Source organism: Rhipicephalus sanguineus, chromosome 5 (genome assembly GCF_013339695.2).
Source record: "Rhipicephalus sanguineus isolate Rsan-2018 chromosome 5, BIME_Rsan_1.4, whole genome shotgun sequence".
In the NCBI taxonomy this organism is placed as follows: domain Eukaryota; kingdom Metazoa; phylum Arthropoda; class Arachnida; order Ixodida; family Ixodidae; genus Rhipicephalus; species Rhipicephalus sanguineus.
Genome location: NC_051180.1, coordinates 123,838,893 through 123,854,590, shown reverse-complemented (window position 1 = coordinate 123,854,590; position 15,698 = coordinate 123,838,893).

Here is a 15,698-nt window from a genome sequence, read left to right as displayed (position 1 = left end):
CATATGGTAGCAGGACATTCAACACTCCATGTTGTCCACACTCTCTCATTGCCATGGAGATGGTGCTCTGGCACTTCCATTTAGCTGGGCAGATGATGCTTGACTTAAGACACATGAAGCTTGAGTGAAGTGACAAATGCAGTCCTTGTGCTATAGTAAAAGTGTGATGCTAACAGTGCTTGGAATTAAGCATGCCAGATCACGTACTGTTCTTCAAAAATTGCATAAGGAAGCTTGTATGCTAGTGTCTACAGAAGTTGCCTGTAAGAAGTTAAAGGGACACTAGACAAATAACATTTTATGTCAGAGTGAAAGGTCAATGCTTGAGAACATCTAAAACATCAATATTATAAACAGGAGCGGTTTAGTGTTTGAGAAATTGAGGTAAATGTAGAATGCAATTTGCGCCACCAGTAGTGGGACATTCTGGAACGCAAGCCTGGTGATGTAGTAGGGCCTCAAGTACACTTAATCACAAGTACTCTAACTACCCATGACAGAAAAGAACATTTCAGTGCATTACAAGATGGTATAAAATGCAACTAGTGCATTTCACATCGATCCATGCAAAAGCAGAATTTGACATTACCCTTGAGAATGATGCAAGTTCTGTTTTCGCTGGGCTGTGCTCCATTAAAGCCCGTTTCTCAGCAGAGGCGGCTCTCGTGCAGTGCGTGCATGGCGAATGCTATGTCGGAAGATCGTCCTCAGAGGAGGGCGTTTGAAGTGCACTAATGATATGCAGAAAACTAAAACGTGATTTTCTTTCAAACTAAGCATTTCCTTGTCACAAAACTAGCACTACGCATTTTCTGGAATGCTATTTCAACAATCCACGTGGAATGGTATTTGCCTCTAGTGTCCTTTTAAGCAAGCTTTGGAGGAGTGGGCATTACAGCATGTTGTTTAAACTTAGTAATGTAAAAAGTTGGCCGAGTTGGTGTTGGTTCATGATAAACAGAGGGGCACGATAACACGGCACACAAAGAAAACGGTGGAAATGGGATGACGCACTGCTAGCAACTGAAATATTTTTATTCAGGAAAGACATATACCACCGTGCAATCATATCAAACCCAAAGAGTCGACAAAAAAACTAAAAACCTTGCGCTCAGCATGCCTACGTCAAGTGGCATTCTAGAAAGGCTATCTCCCCCTCCTACAAACTGATAGAGGGTTGACTGATGCAATCCAGCCCCTCCTTCTGGATAACGAAGGCCTCTACAATCTCCCTCTGCACTGAGCCCCTGTGCTTGTAGATTACTGTTGTCCGATCGAAAGCAGGGTTGCAGCTACCTTGATCACACCCTTTGCAGTGCAGTGCCAGATGGGTGAACGGCCTTCCTATTAAAGAGCTGTTGTGCTCTTGCAGACGCACATTTGCAGACGCGGTTTGCCCGATATATTAGGCTTGTGCGAATAGTAAATTATAGGTCCGAAGCGAATTCAAAGCGAATAGTGATTTGGTCGAAGCGAATGTCGAAGCGAATTCGAATAGTTTATATTACATTAATAAAGAAAAATGAGCATATTTGTCAGGACTCAAGTAACCAGTGCCACCTGTTTTTTTATGTAGCGGCCGTGCCAGCGCAATATTTTTAAAGTTGAAACAAGGCATATGCATATGTCATTCTTTTTGGTTCAAAGGGAAGTGGAAGCAACTTCGAGTAGTAGTGCTCAGGATTTGGCTTTCGGTAGAATGCAAGTGATAGCATGTAAAATACGTTACGTTTTAAAATTTACTATACTTAGAGCATATAAGCCGGTATAACAAGCTTGTAAACTTAAAAAATGATTCATCGATGTGAGGGTAATACAGTAAAACCTCATTAATTCGAACTCGGTTATTTCAAAATCCCGCATAATTAGGATTTCTGCGGCCCCGTATTTTGCAATGCAAATTTGAGTAGATAATTTGAAGCGGCGGTCAGTACCAGCCCGGGTAATTCGAAAACTTTGGGTGCCATGTGCCAATTCCCGATCCCGATTTAGCCGCAAATCCGCAGAAACGATGGCCCTTAGGAGCCACAAGGCAATGCAATGTAGCGATACTAATGAGTGACAAGTTGAGCACCCCAGCCTCGCTGCCAGCGCAAGAAAACAAAAAAAAAAAAAACGGTCTCGTGGTCAGCTGAAATGTGCGCCTGCCGAAAAGACGTGCTTCACGGCAATACAGCGGTGACACGTGGGCAGCATGACGCATGCTTCTCTCAACGTCAGTGCGTCATGATTTACCCATTCTTTCTGGGAAAATAGAGAAATTATGAAAGGGCGGTCTGACGGAATTCGTGATGTATGCGAACCTCCGATTGGCGGTTGTTCCGGCAATTTGCGCACTTGCACTGCTGGCGGAGTACTTGCCTGCAACGCCTACTTCGAAAACGCAGTTCGAAAACTTCAATGATCATCTTTTCCACCTAGAACACATCGCGAATTCCGTCACACTGGTCATTATTAAATTCTTTATTTTACCAGAAAGAATGGGCGAATGGTCGCATCATGACGCGCTGACGCTGCGAGGAGCAAGTGACATGCTGCCCGCGTGTCACCACTGTGCTGCAGCGAAGCACGTCTTCTTTTCCGCAGGCACGCATTTCAGTTGACCACGAGACCTTTTTTTTCCTCCTTCTTTTCTTTTTTTCGCGCTGGCAGCAGCGAAGCCCGTCGTTTCCCCGGTTTAGCGGCAAAATTGGGACCAGGTATTGCTGGAAAACATAACCCTTGTAGCTGCAAACTAGCAGGCCCAGCAAACGACCACCTCTGATTACTTCCAGTAATTCAAAGTTTCTTGCATCCCGCTTTTTGTATGTTTGGTTAATTCGAAAACCCACCTAATTAGATTTTTTATAGTCCCAGTCACTTTGAATTAACGAGGTTTTACTGTATGTTCATTTAACCTTGAAGTAGGGCTTCGCGGCAGTGCAAATTTCTCCTGGAAAGGTGTATTCACCGTATAGCACACTTCCACTGCAGTGAAACCACCATTACAAGGGGTTACATGTGGTTTATATCTATTTGTTCATTTCGAATACTTCGAAATTTCCTGGAATTCAAATTCGTTTCGAAGCAAATTCGAATACTGTAATATTCGTTCGAATATTCGAAGTGCTCGAATATTCGCACAAGCCTACGATATATGCCTTGCTGCATCACAGTGGTATTCTGTAAACAACACCACTTGCGCAAGGGACAACTTCATCTGTATGGCTTTAATTGCCTTTGCGACTTTGGAAACTGATAAATTCATAATAGATATTGTATTACCATAAATGAAAAAGCTTGTGATGATTATGCATAAGGGCAAGACATGTAGCCTTCTATGGTTAGAAAGGTATGAGTACTTGGTAATTTAGAGGAATATGTAATAAATAATGCTACATGGATGCTTGAAGCAACAAGTGCGAGGGTTAGACAAATCTTTGCACACTACTTATTCTTCTCCTTGCAGTGCTTTGCCCACAAGCGGTCGAAAGAGTTTTGAGTGCGAATATTTTAGCAGTCGCTGGAAATGTAATTGCACTGGAAGGATCCTTGTCAAACTATTTTCAAAGTTGTGATTACTTTGGCAATCATAAGGCACTGTCCAGCAGGTGTCCTTTTGGCAAAAAAATTTTTTTGCAGTGGAGATTACAGGCACCTCACAGTGATTATGGGCAGTCAGATAATGCTACAAAGAAGCAAGCAATCCTCGTCACTGACAGCTATCTCGCTGCCACACTACTGCCTGTCTGCAAGGAACGTTCATACCTTCTGGACAATTGAACATTATACAGTGATTATCGGACGCACAAAACAAAGTACATGCATGCAAATACCTATAACCAGGTACACTTTCCAGCAGCTTTGTAATTAATCAATCACATGCATTGAGTTGGCTTGCGTTGTTTACAAGACATAAGAAGCAACGTAGCAGTGAGTACTTAAACTTTGTCAGAAACTAAAGGAGACCACCAGAGGTCAAGCAGTCTTATAGTTGCGCATGTTCAGAAAGACAAACTCTGGACACTTTGTATTTGTTTCGTCCAACTAATACTTCACCGAGCGAAACACAAGAGAAGACGGGACAGGGCTGGCGCCCTGTCCTTTCTTCTCTAATTTTTTTTTTCTCGTTCTCAGTTGCATCACAAATATTTCCTTAAGCAATGCTTCACCAAATGTTGGCAGACTAATACCAATGACCGCTTCCCCTTTTCATTATCACCACGTGGTTCGGTTCAAGGAACTGCTGCATTGTGGTGTAGCGACCTTCAAAACGCTTGTCGCCAGGTTGGTATGATGAGACACAAATGATCGCCACATATGCTGGCGCACCGTGCAGCTGATTTCCTGCTTCACTTTTCTCGCTACTTCTGTTGGACTCCGCCACTCCTGCGCTTGGAATAAACGTTCTGCAACCTGTGGACTATCTCGTGTGCAGTTGGGACACCAGGAAACAATAAAGCAATACTTTAGATAAAGTATTATGTGCATAACAAGGGTTATGTGCGCTTTGTGCCGTATGTTAGTCTCTTCATGACAGCATATTTTATACCCTGCTTTTTATACCGTGCAAGGAAATAACGAGGGAAGGGGTCCAGGGGGGTCCCTTGTTATTTCCTTGCACAAAAACAGCCATACTTTTGTGGCTTGTACTTGAACCGACTAGCCCAGCAACGTGTACTTCTAGAATTGCTTTTCTGTTTGAACCAGTACCTCCGTCACTCATGCTAAAGGCATATATACAACTAAAAAATGAGCTAGTAGGTATTTAGTCATCTTTTAGTTTGCGCAGTGCTTTCATATAGCTGAACAGTTATACGGAGCAAGCACATTTAGTTGCATGAAATGGTGAAAAGCAATTGGCACGTTCCCGATCATTGTTATGAAGGGTGCCTGTATCAATTTTAGATTTCCTCACAACATCCCATAATTTCTCAAATCCATGTTTCTTATAAGCAAAGGTACTTGAAATTTTCCCCTTTCACCTGCATGCATGGCAAGTACCGTACGTTGTACTCTACTTTTTTTATATGCAGTTGAATCGCTTCGAGTAGTAAGCTTTCAAGCTTTGTTAATACAAGAATGCATTCCAAAGAAGCATACCAAATGAATAGATGCCCCGTTTCTGTATGTAGTTTGCAACGTTAATTTACATGCATCTCAAGAGAAATATACGAAAAAAAGTAAAATAAAAGTAGTGATGCGCATAGGGTGGGACAAAGGAAAGAATGTTCTTTCCTTTTCCCAGTCTTATGCACAACACTACTTATTTTAATGCAGAACCAACAAGCCCAAGTGGCAACCCTTTTAAAATAAAAAAGAACACCTGCGTAAAAATGCACTCGCAGCTTGTTTTATTATGCCTGTGTAGCACAACAGAAGTGCTTGCCATAGCTAAAAATACAAAATGAACAGAAGTGGTATACTTTATTGCTCAAAATGGGTTACATGGTGGCTTACAAAAAGCAGCTAAAGTGACAAGGGAAAAAAAAAAAAGTGAAACCGCAAGTAAGAAAAAAAATCTTGTCCTCAGCGGGCGGGCAGGGCGCAGATGGCGACAAAAAAAAAAAAAAAAAGGAGGAACTCCTTGTTCAGCACTCTTTCTCACTCAATCTGGAAGGCAAGTGACAACAAGTGCATCAGCCACCTAAATTAACATCATTTTGGTGCTTTAAGTGCCAAAACCACGATAGAGTTAAGTGACATGCCATAGTGCAGGTGCATTATTAAAAACAGCGCAATGTAAACACGAACAAAACGCACACGAGACACAGTCCTGTGTGCACAAAGCGTACGCTGCCACATGTATTTAAAGGGGCCCTGCAACACTTTTTGAGCATGGTCAGAAAACGCTCTCGATCGGTAGTCGAGGCTCCCGAGAACACGAAAGCCAAACACTACAGCGCAGCACGCGGCCTAGAATTTACAATTTACTCTAAGTCAGCTAGAAATAGCTTCCTCTTCTCTCTACAGATGAAAATTTCTGCGCCATACACTCAAACCTCGATATAACGAACACGGATATAACGAATTATCGGTTATAACGAAGTAACTGAATAATAGTCTCGTCATACAGTGTTACAAATAAGCGTTTATAACGAATTTTCGGATATAACAGTTATTTTCGTGGCAGATGTGACTGTTATAATGAGGTTTGAGTGTACGCCCATGTCCACGGCGGTTGGCTCATTTGAGCATCCTCAGCTGCGCAGTTACCGTGGTCGCCGCAGGATGCCGCCACGTGCCCGATCGGGCACTTGCGATCACACTGAAAGTAAACCACATGTTCGAAGAAAAATAAGAAAAGAAAGGGCTGAAGGTCATGATGCGCGCTGACAAAGGGATGTATCTTCTTGCCCCCTTGTCATCCCCCTCCCTGCGTAGCTTTCGGCGTGCTCGCTGGCATGAAAGGAGAGAGAAAGCGCTTGAAACATACGACAAATTCCTGCAACTCTGCTCATACTTCACGGATTCTAAAAATTTTTGCGGCATGATCCGTGAAGCGTCATGCACTAATAGTGAGACTATTCTATTATAACTCAGAAAAGTGTTGCAGGGCCCCTCCCTTTAAAGGGACAGACAACTGCCCAGAATATGAAATGAGTTGACTCCGCTGATGTAACGATTCTCTGTCGCATTGACTCAAACCAACCCAGTTTTTTTCGTGAGAGATGAATTTATATTTTTATTTCTTAATTGAAATTTGCGAAAAATGACCTGTGGCGCCTCTGGCGGCAAAAACATGAATGATCCGATGAAGATGGCCACGTGATCATTGATTGCTGTACACAGTCAACAATCTTTTTGTTAGTATTGAAATATTCTTCGTTTCTTTATATTAAAAGGTATTGCTCCATAATAATGTACATATAGGCCTGCGTTAGTAGTATGCATTAAACTGGCGCTGCCTTCGCGTGACGTAATGATCCCATGCTCGTCAGCGCGTCTTGAGCAACTTTTCAGCATGCTCATGCAACCGTGCACGCAGTTTCCAGGTCGCTAAGATTTTGGAGCGACATAGTTTTGCTACCTACACCTCGACTCAGAAATGACGCGCGCTGCTACTCGGTGCGGCCTCGCATATGCGTAGTGACGTTTTCGATTACTTGGCTTGGCTCGTGTATCGAGAGAGTAACGATGCCGGGATAAGCCATCCATGACATAGGCGCAAGCAACCTTGGACGCATGCGTACACAACGTGGTACAAATACACGGAAGGTGTATAATGCCACATCATCTCATTGTAACAGCTTGTTATTTTAAAAAATAGTTGAAAAGCTATAAATAAAGGTGGTTAAGCATAGTTAGAGAAACTCCTGCGAAAGCAGAACGATCGCTTTCACAAATCACGAAAAGGGCTGGCGGCATCGCTATAAATCCTCAGCGTTGCTGGAGGAAAGCTGCATCCGTGTTTAGAGCCTTTCAGATCAAAAAATACTGCTGGTAAAATAACTACGTGCTTTTGGGATTAACTACTGCAGCTACAAACACTGCGAAGGGTGAGCTTTCTGTCGCGTCGTAAAAAAATGGGTCGAGAAAAATCAGTTGTCGGTCCCTTTAAAAGCAAAACTGGCAAATGCCATTTTGCACGGCCTTTTACTGACTGCCTCCGATCCAGTACTGCAGGACCACTCTAAATGCCTTAAAAAAAATCCCATTGAATGAACCTGATTGCTCCAACTGTCACATTTCAATACGTGAGCAGTACGTATGCTTGCCTGCACCCGGTCACACTGCATTTTGAATAATATTGCCATGCTGTAGATACTCACAGACATAATTACTATCAATGCATGTGCCGAATCATCATCCCCTAGCAATTAAACAGGTTAACCATTCAGTAATAGCTGAATGTTCGCAAGTTTCTTTTGTATGTCATTGTCCGGCCCTATTTTCACGACCGCTGCTCTTGTCAGTGCAGGCATTGAGAGTGGAGTTAGTGCCACCTGAAGAGAGAAACTTTTAATTGAATCCTTAATGAGAAAGGTGGCGAAAGGGGCAGAAGATTGCTCCCCTTCCTCCACCCTCCCATTTTAATCAGCAGAGAGTATTTGTAAGCTAGTGGCATTCACGGCCATCCAGACGACCTGGAGCTGATCTGAAACTGACCTGAAGCCGCTTCACAATTGTGAGCAATCAGAATTTATAACAGTGATAAAGTACGTCCTCTGGGATCACATCACTATTTTAACACAAAGGAACAACTACCAGACGTTCTAGCACCAGCACCGGACAGCACGAGCGTGTTCACCAAGCCCTAGACGATTTGTAATATTGGGTGTGACTCACCAACGGCGGCTGCCACAGGGGGTACCGTAGGTGGCCCATTGTCGTCATCCGGTTTACGCACATTGCGCTGCATTTTTTTCTCTATCTCGTTGAAAATCAACATGATGTGTCTGATCAGCAGACTTGCGAGTTCTTCGAAGCCGTCGCTGTAGTTGAGTGTGATGATGTAGAGGTGTTTGCCGTCCTCGGTGCTGGGGGAAAATTTCAGGATGATCTTCCCTGGTCCTGGGGAAAAAGAAAGCACGCGGAACATGTTTGCATTCAGTGTGGTTATAAACTGCACCAGCAAGCAAAAATATTCGCACTTATTTCCAATTGGTATTAAGAAACTTTTTGTACGCTCTTTCCCCTCGAAATAAAATAACTTCCAGGTGACAGATGCCATTCAAATTTGGTCATAAATACTTAAGCATAGTGAACAATCGAATGAAGGACACACCTCGAGCTTGAAATTTGATGTCAGATCCCTTTAACACATTGCAAAAGTCTAAACTGTAATGAGGAACACAACAAAACTTGCATTTTGTCTTTTTATAGCACTTGTGGCACACATGCACATCTTTCCAAACCAATGATGCAAATATCTTACCTGAGTCGGTGCTTTCTTTTGGTGTCAGTTCTAGAATGCTTTCCAGCCTCTGTCTAAATTTGGTGGCATCGTTTATACGGAATGTTATAGTGGGAGCCGAGTGTATGAGTTGCACCTGTAAAAGGATGCTTTACTTAGCTGTATACCCAGTGACCCTGCTCCACGAGCTAATTAATGCCCGTCTAAACGATACACATTATATGTAAGCAAATCACGTGCATGTTCAAAAGGAAAAATTGGTGCTTTTATGTGCCAAAAACAGGAGGCGGTGAATATAAAAGAAAACTCATTCACCTGTTCTAAGCACAAAGCTACAAAGTAGACCTATATGAGTTTCTCTGAAAGCTTTGCAAATGAACAAAGAACCAGCCTCGTCCTTAATTCAATTTGAGGACCAGTACTACTTCTTTCCCATATGCTGTTTCTATACGCTGATTTAATACCAACTGCATGAAGTATTCAAAAACACTAGTTCAGATGCCCGTATGTTCAGATCTATGTAAACTTAGTTTCCAGTAACTCTTGAAATTCCGAGGTTTTACATGGTATGATCCCGACATTATTAAGAAGCACACTATTGGTACTATAGACTGATATTATGACACCTTGAGGGTCCTTAGCAGTGTTTAGAGTATGCAGGAGATTTTGCATTTTGACTCAAAATTGTTCTGCTGTGGCTTGTTAAATTGAGCCCACACCCTCCTACTCAACAGCGCTATGCTATGCCATAGTGCTAAGCCTCCATTCTGGGTAAGATGCTTGCTTAAATAACCAATACAGCCCTGCTTTAGTGTCAAATGAGCAGCTTGTAAAGGGGCCTTGCAATGCCACCGAAATGTAACTGCATAATTGGCAGACATTACGTGAAGATCATATCTCGAGTTCCTCCAATAAGGTGAATGAAATGGTATGGAGGAAAAAAAAGGAAAGCATGTGAAGGCTTTTAATATGCAGTTAATGTTCATGTTACGCATTGGAGTTGTTTCCTCTGCGACCATGTTTTACAGTGCAGCTCAGAATCTCCAGCCTCTTTTTACACACTTGTCCAAAGAGATACTGATCAAAAAGACATGTCCTATTTGCCTGACTATTCCAGGTTTTCCAGGTTAATAAATACCCTGAAAAAGCAATCGAAGCGTTCCGGTACACTATTTCAACAAAGACATCAACTTTATACCTGTGATTTTGCCGCAATTTAACGACGACGCTTAGACCTGCGTGCTGATAGAGTTCAATGATGGTGTCAAAGGTGTTCTCGTCGAGCTGCACAGCAACATGCAGCTGTATCTTGATTGACATCTCCACGAGTGGCATCTGAAAGTAAAGCACATATCAAACAAGAGCATAAGCTTTTCATTCAAGGCCACCGTCACACAGGTTTGGACACGGGACTAAATGAAGCCTTGGGTTTTGGGATAACAATGGAAAGCTCCACATGCCCGCGATAGAAATAAGTAGCAGACGGTTAGAATATTGGTGGCAGAAAACTAGAGAAATGACAAAAATAAGTAGTGGAAAAAAATAAGGACATTCTGACGTAAGGGGCAGAGAACAGGCTGTGAAATTATGTTTTTTTCCCTCTAATAAAATTGATTTAATCGAAGTAGACATGCATTAGACGAACAAAAAAAAAGAAAAGAAAGGTATATTTTTTCTTTTCCCGTCGAGCCTGGTGTCACATCTCACTGGGGACAACATTGGGAGCTAGCAGCTGCAGCATTGCATGTAAAGGACAATTTGTGCGCACAGCCCAACATACAATAAAAAAACGCATTATATACCGTATTTTCTCGCATATAACCCGCTCCTGCATATAACATGCACCCCTAACTCTACAAAAAGAAAAAAAAGAACATGCACATTGCCGCCGCCTATCATACCCCCACTTTTTAAGAACATTCTGCCGGCTTTTCTTTTAGTGCGGGTTATATGCGAGAAAACACGGTATACATTCTCAATCATGCATATTGGCAAATGACAATAAAGTAGCTATGCCTGCCCCCCTTGAGAGTTACGAGGCGCCGAGTTGAAACTTGGTCGACACTTGCGGCAATGCCGGTACATGTTAGAAAGATACCATAGACAAGTTGCAAAACCTTCAAAGGTTAGCGTTCCTGCACTACAAAAAATCATGCACAAAGGCGGTGCGCCCCGTCCTTGTACCGTGCAGTGTAGCCTTTCGCGAGTTACACTGACGCCCAAAGGGTATCCTATGGTCTGACGTGACGTCGGTACACACCTTTAAGCACAGAAGACCAGTGCGGACGTGCTGGTTTGGCCATCACCGGAATGGAAGGGAAACGCGACGCGCGCTCTGTGCCGCGTCCGCCCTCTACTCCGGATACGTCCACGTGAAACGCTACACTGCGCGTAATAGTTGGAGTGAGGACGGAACGCACCACCATTGGGCATGAATTTTTGCTGTGCAGGAAAGGTGTTTAGTAGTTTTCGTAAAGACAGCAGCCGCAGTAACGCGCGCGGTCTCCTCGATATATCGAAGAAATGCTTTTGACTGCACTGACGGAAGCAGTAAAGACCCTGGTAACGGTTGCTTATTTCGAAGACGATTGGATCCCTTCCGCAATTTTATCAAAGCAGGCAATTTCAGTCAAGGAATCCTAAAAGTTCACGTTCGAAAGTGGAAACCCGTGTGACCATGCACGGCACCGTGAATGCCTCAGTCACTTGCACGGAGCATTTTCAAACGAGCCCGATCGGCATCTGAATTCTCGATTGCCACCATGTAATTAAGTAAGACGGAGATATGACCCAGTCGCGATCGAGAACAAAGCTGCTTGGTGGCAATAAAATTCCAACGCGATCGAATGTGGCAAGCATGGCTGGGGTACAACAATGCCTTGAGCGTTCTACTCAAGGTGGCGATCGAAAAATAGCCGACACGCAACGGTAAAACCGCACTTGGCGTCCCACTGTTCTGGTGAAAGATTAATACGTACTTTGACTCTTTCACAGACGAAGAAACTGTCGATCTTGGAACAGTGAAGAACAGCTCGAAGACTGACAAGACCTTCCAACTTCCAGCACGCGCAGCATGCAGAACACAGGCTGGCAAGGCTGCTGCTCGCAAAGGATTGTGGGCTACGGCGCCCGTCTGCATCGACTTCCGGTGCGAGACGCTGTGCCGCTGCGCGGGTTGCGCGTACGGGTTAGAACACAAGAGTTTCCTACAATTATTTATTATACTCGCGGACAACTTTTCTTGGCAATAAAGGAAAAGCTACGGAGGCGGAGCGTCTACACATGTACTGCTACGCGAAGTAGCCCGGTTTGGCGCGCGTTTCGTAACGCCGTGAAAAGTGATGGCTAGCGTTGCATTTCGACGCGAACGCTGCTCAGCGTCTAAGGTACGGGTAAAAGGCGCGACTTCTTCACGCGCGCAAAAACGCTAAGTGACAACCTATAAAGTAAAAGAAATACAAATATCTCGCTTGTGTGCGCTGCGTTCCGGCTCAAAAAGCTACATGTAGAAAATTAGTATTTCATATATCTCACGCAGAAAATACACTCTAAGCCAAAATCGAGTATTTTGGGAGTGTTTCTGCCACACAACAACAATCGTCATCCACCTCGCGTGCTTTCCTCGCGTTATCACCGTGGTCGCGGCACTTCCCGGTCACGAACGGCGCGCGCGTTATCAGCGTGACGCATTCTTGACAGGAAAGGGACGAGAGCTGGGTTTTCAAGAAAGGAAACGCGAGCAAGCCAGATGACGATTATTGTTGTGTGGCAGAAATACTCCCCAAATACTCGATTTTGGCTTAGAGTGTAGGGACGCAATTGTGGGACCACATTCGTAAGCGGTTACGTACGCGCATGTGGCTCTGTGGCCTTCGCTTCATTGTCAAGAAAAGTTCTCCGCGAGGTCCGCGACTATATATGTGTATTTATAATGTATTTATAGTATATTTAGAGCCCATAGTGTACTTATAAAACTCTATGGGCTAGAGTACAGTAACTCTAGTCAGGCATTCTTGCCAGTGCCGTCGCTTTCTGCGTGTTCCACCTAACAGTCGCGGTCGCCTTTTCCCGCAAATTACAGCACAATACCTTTGAGTGATATGCAGCTTAGTTGAATAACCAATGCAGTGACTACGGGATAGTTATAAAGGTGTTAGCGGTAATTTCTTCATTCAAGCGGCATGCACATGCATGTGATTTTTTTTTGCAGCAGAGCGGTGTTTTCACGCATGTTTTGTGACATATAAATATTTACTTGACATTACAGTGTCATGAAATATCCGTCCAATCTACTTTATTGTTGCGAACTCGTAAAATTATTTATATACTTTTCTGTTGCAAAGATACCATCTCGGGTTCGATATATTGGCCAGCTTAATACTGACAAATTAATGCTGCGGAATGCGAGCAAGTTATATGAAGGTTCAAGGAAGGAAAGAATATTATCGACCGATGCAATTACTACGATGTCCACTTCTTAATTAATTACATATTACATTGGTTCTTATCTACTTTAAAGGACACAGGAAGTTTCTTGTTAACAGTCAGAAGGGTGATTCCACGAGAGATCGAACATGCCTGTCCGGTCGATATTTTAATGGAGTAGCAATTATATGGAGATCTCGGCAGATTTTTGCTGTCGCCATCATGTCCCGGATATTCATATGTATGTATATAAATAAAAGCCACAAATAAAAATAATTCAGAAGAAAAAAATTCCCAAGAGCTCGACCGGGGTTTCGAACCTGCGACCCCTCCCTCCGCAGCTCGCTGCCTCAGACAATTACGCTATGCCCCATTCGGCAGAATACAAACGCACGCGGCGTTGGGTGAAACGCACGGGACGCCACACGTGGCGAAATTAAAATTATTTGAGACGCGGGCCATTCTGCATCGTTGCCCGCGTGGCGTTTGCGTCGCATTTCAGGCGACCCACGCTAGTTTTCGATTTTGGGGTTGTAGAGCCACGCCACTCGTGGCCAGTCGACCAGGCAAAAGGAAGAGCGTCCCGTGGATTGTGGTGGCGCGAGCTAGTAGGACGGCTTTGGCTCTCGTAGTCTTCTCACAGGGGGGAAGAAACGAGACGGCTGAACCAAGATCACAGTATATATGTTACACCGCGACCAGAATCCTGAGGCTAAAATTACAGCGCAAACGCACAATACACCCACGAAGAAAAACATACACACAAGCGCTGACTAACAGTTCTGTTTTATTCTTTCATACGCCAGCGTATATATAAGCCCAAGGCGAAGTTCCCGCATATGCGCACATAGCTCTAAACCAAAACGTGCAACAATGATGATAGTGTACGTATTAGATACGTGAAGACATGAAATTATATTCAGGTGGGTGCAGGGACAAAGAAGTAAAGAAGAAGTAAGAAGGACAAAGAAGTGCCTTTGCGCCGTAATTTTAGCCTCAGGAATATGTAACAACTAGAGCGAATTGAACTAAGATTTATCTTAGTGACCAGAATCGAAGCCCGCAGGGAATGCGAACCGTGGCTTCACGTGCCACTGCCAAGCGCCGTCTTTATTTTATTCTCTTGAGGTCGTGCGCTCGCGGTTTTGTTTGCCGCCCAAAGGAAGGCGCTGCAGGGCCTTGGTACGACGCGAGCGCAAGAGTCCGAGAGTGGCTTGCGTTCTGCGCATGCGTCCTGGCGGCTCGCAAATTTCTTGAGTCCCCAATTCTAAATCTATCCAGTGTTTCGCCGGAGTTGATATGTGCGCCTTAGACTTGTACATTGACATACAGGGCGTGGTCGACCGTGCTCGCGCGATTATCTCTTGAGGAAGAATTTTGTACCTCTTAGTACTTTCACCGCAAAGTTTACGTTGAAGCTATAGACCACACGAAAGTCACATTGCTCGCTGCAGCGACCGCGTTTGCGAAAGGAGTGATCTGCTAGCTAGAAGAGCCAAAGTAGGGGTTACAGTGAAACCTCGGTGATACGAATCTCATGGGACCACCAAAAATATTCATATCATCCGAAATTCGTATCACCAGAAAGCATGAAAAATTATCATGCGGCAAATCAAAGCTGGCGTACGTTTTCATTTATAATTTTTCAGGGCTGCAGCAACGTCAGGAACAACCCTGAGTGATTGTCAGTTAAGTTTATAAATGTCGGCAATCATACCAGCACTTGTAAATATACGGCCGGTACGCGCGTATTTATAATGAACCAGGTGCGTTGTGACCCGCGACAGCAGTAACCCCTTCCAATTTTCGTACGCTTTTTTGCATGACACCGGAGTACTGCAGCGAAAGTAACAAAATAAGCGCCTTGACGCGATGGATCAAGGCCACAAAATTACAAAAACGCGGTCCCGTGTTATGATTTTGTTATTGCGGAGGTGTTGGGAAGATTCTTTGGGAGATTTACGGCCGTGCCCGCCGAAATGCGACCTGAACGGTCGCGCATGTTGACGTTGTGAGGCCCGACTCCTTCGCCAAGACCGTCCTCGTCCACCTTTCATAGGATGTCTGATGCACGAGGCAGGCACGTGTAAACACAGTACGACAGCAGCCCGCGTCGACGCGTTAGAAAAAAAAATCATGGTGTTATTGTCCTTTGTAATCTAAACGTGAAGGCACACGGATGCACATAAGAGCCTCAAAGATTCGCGCGCACAATCTCGGAGGCCGTGACGCGTCTCTGAAGGTTTATTCTGACCGTAAGAAAAGTGTTTTTCGTACACCGTGATTCTGACGATTTGGCGGTGCGGCACGCATGCCCACGCTTGCGTCCCCGCGTTCGCACGTGCTTGTCGCGTCTTCCGCAACTGCGTGGACAGCTCCTCTTCGTACCTGGGCGGTAGCGTACGTTCGTATCAAACGTCGCTGGGTGAAAATCGGT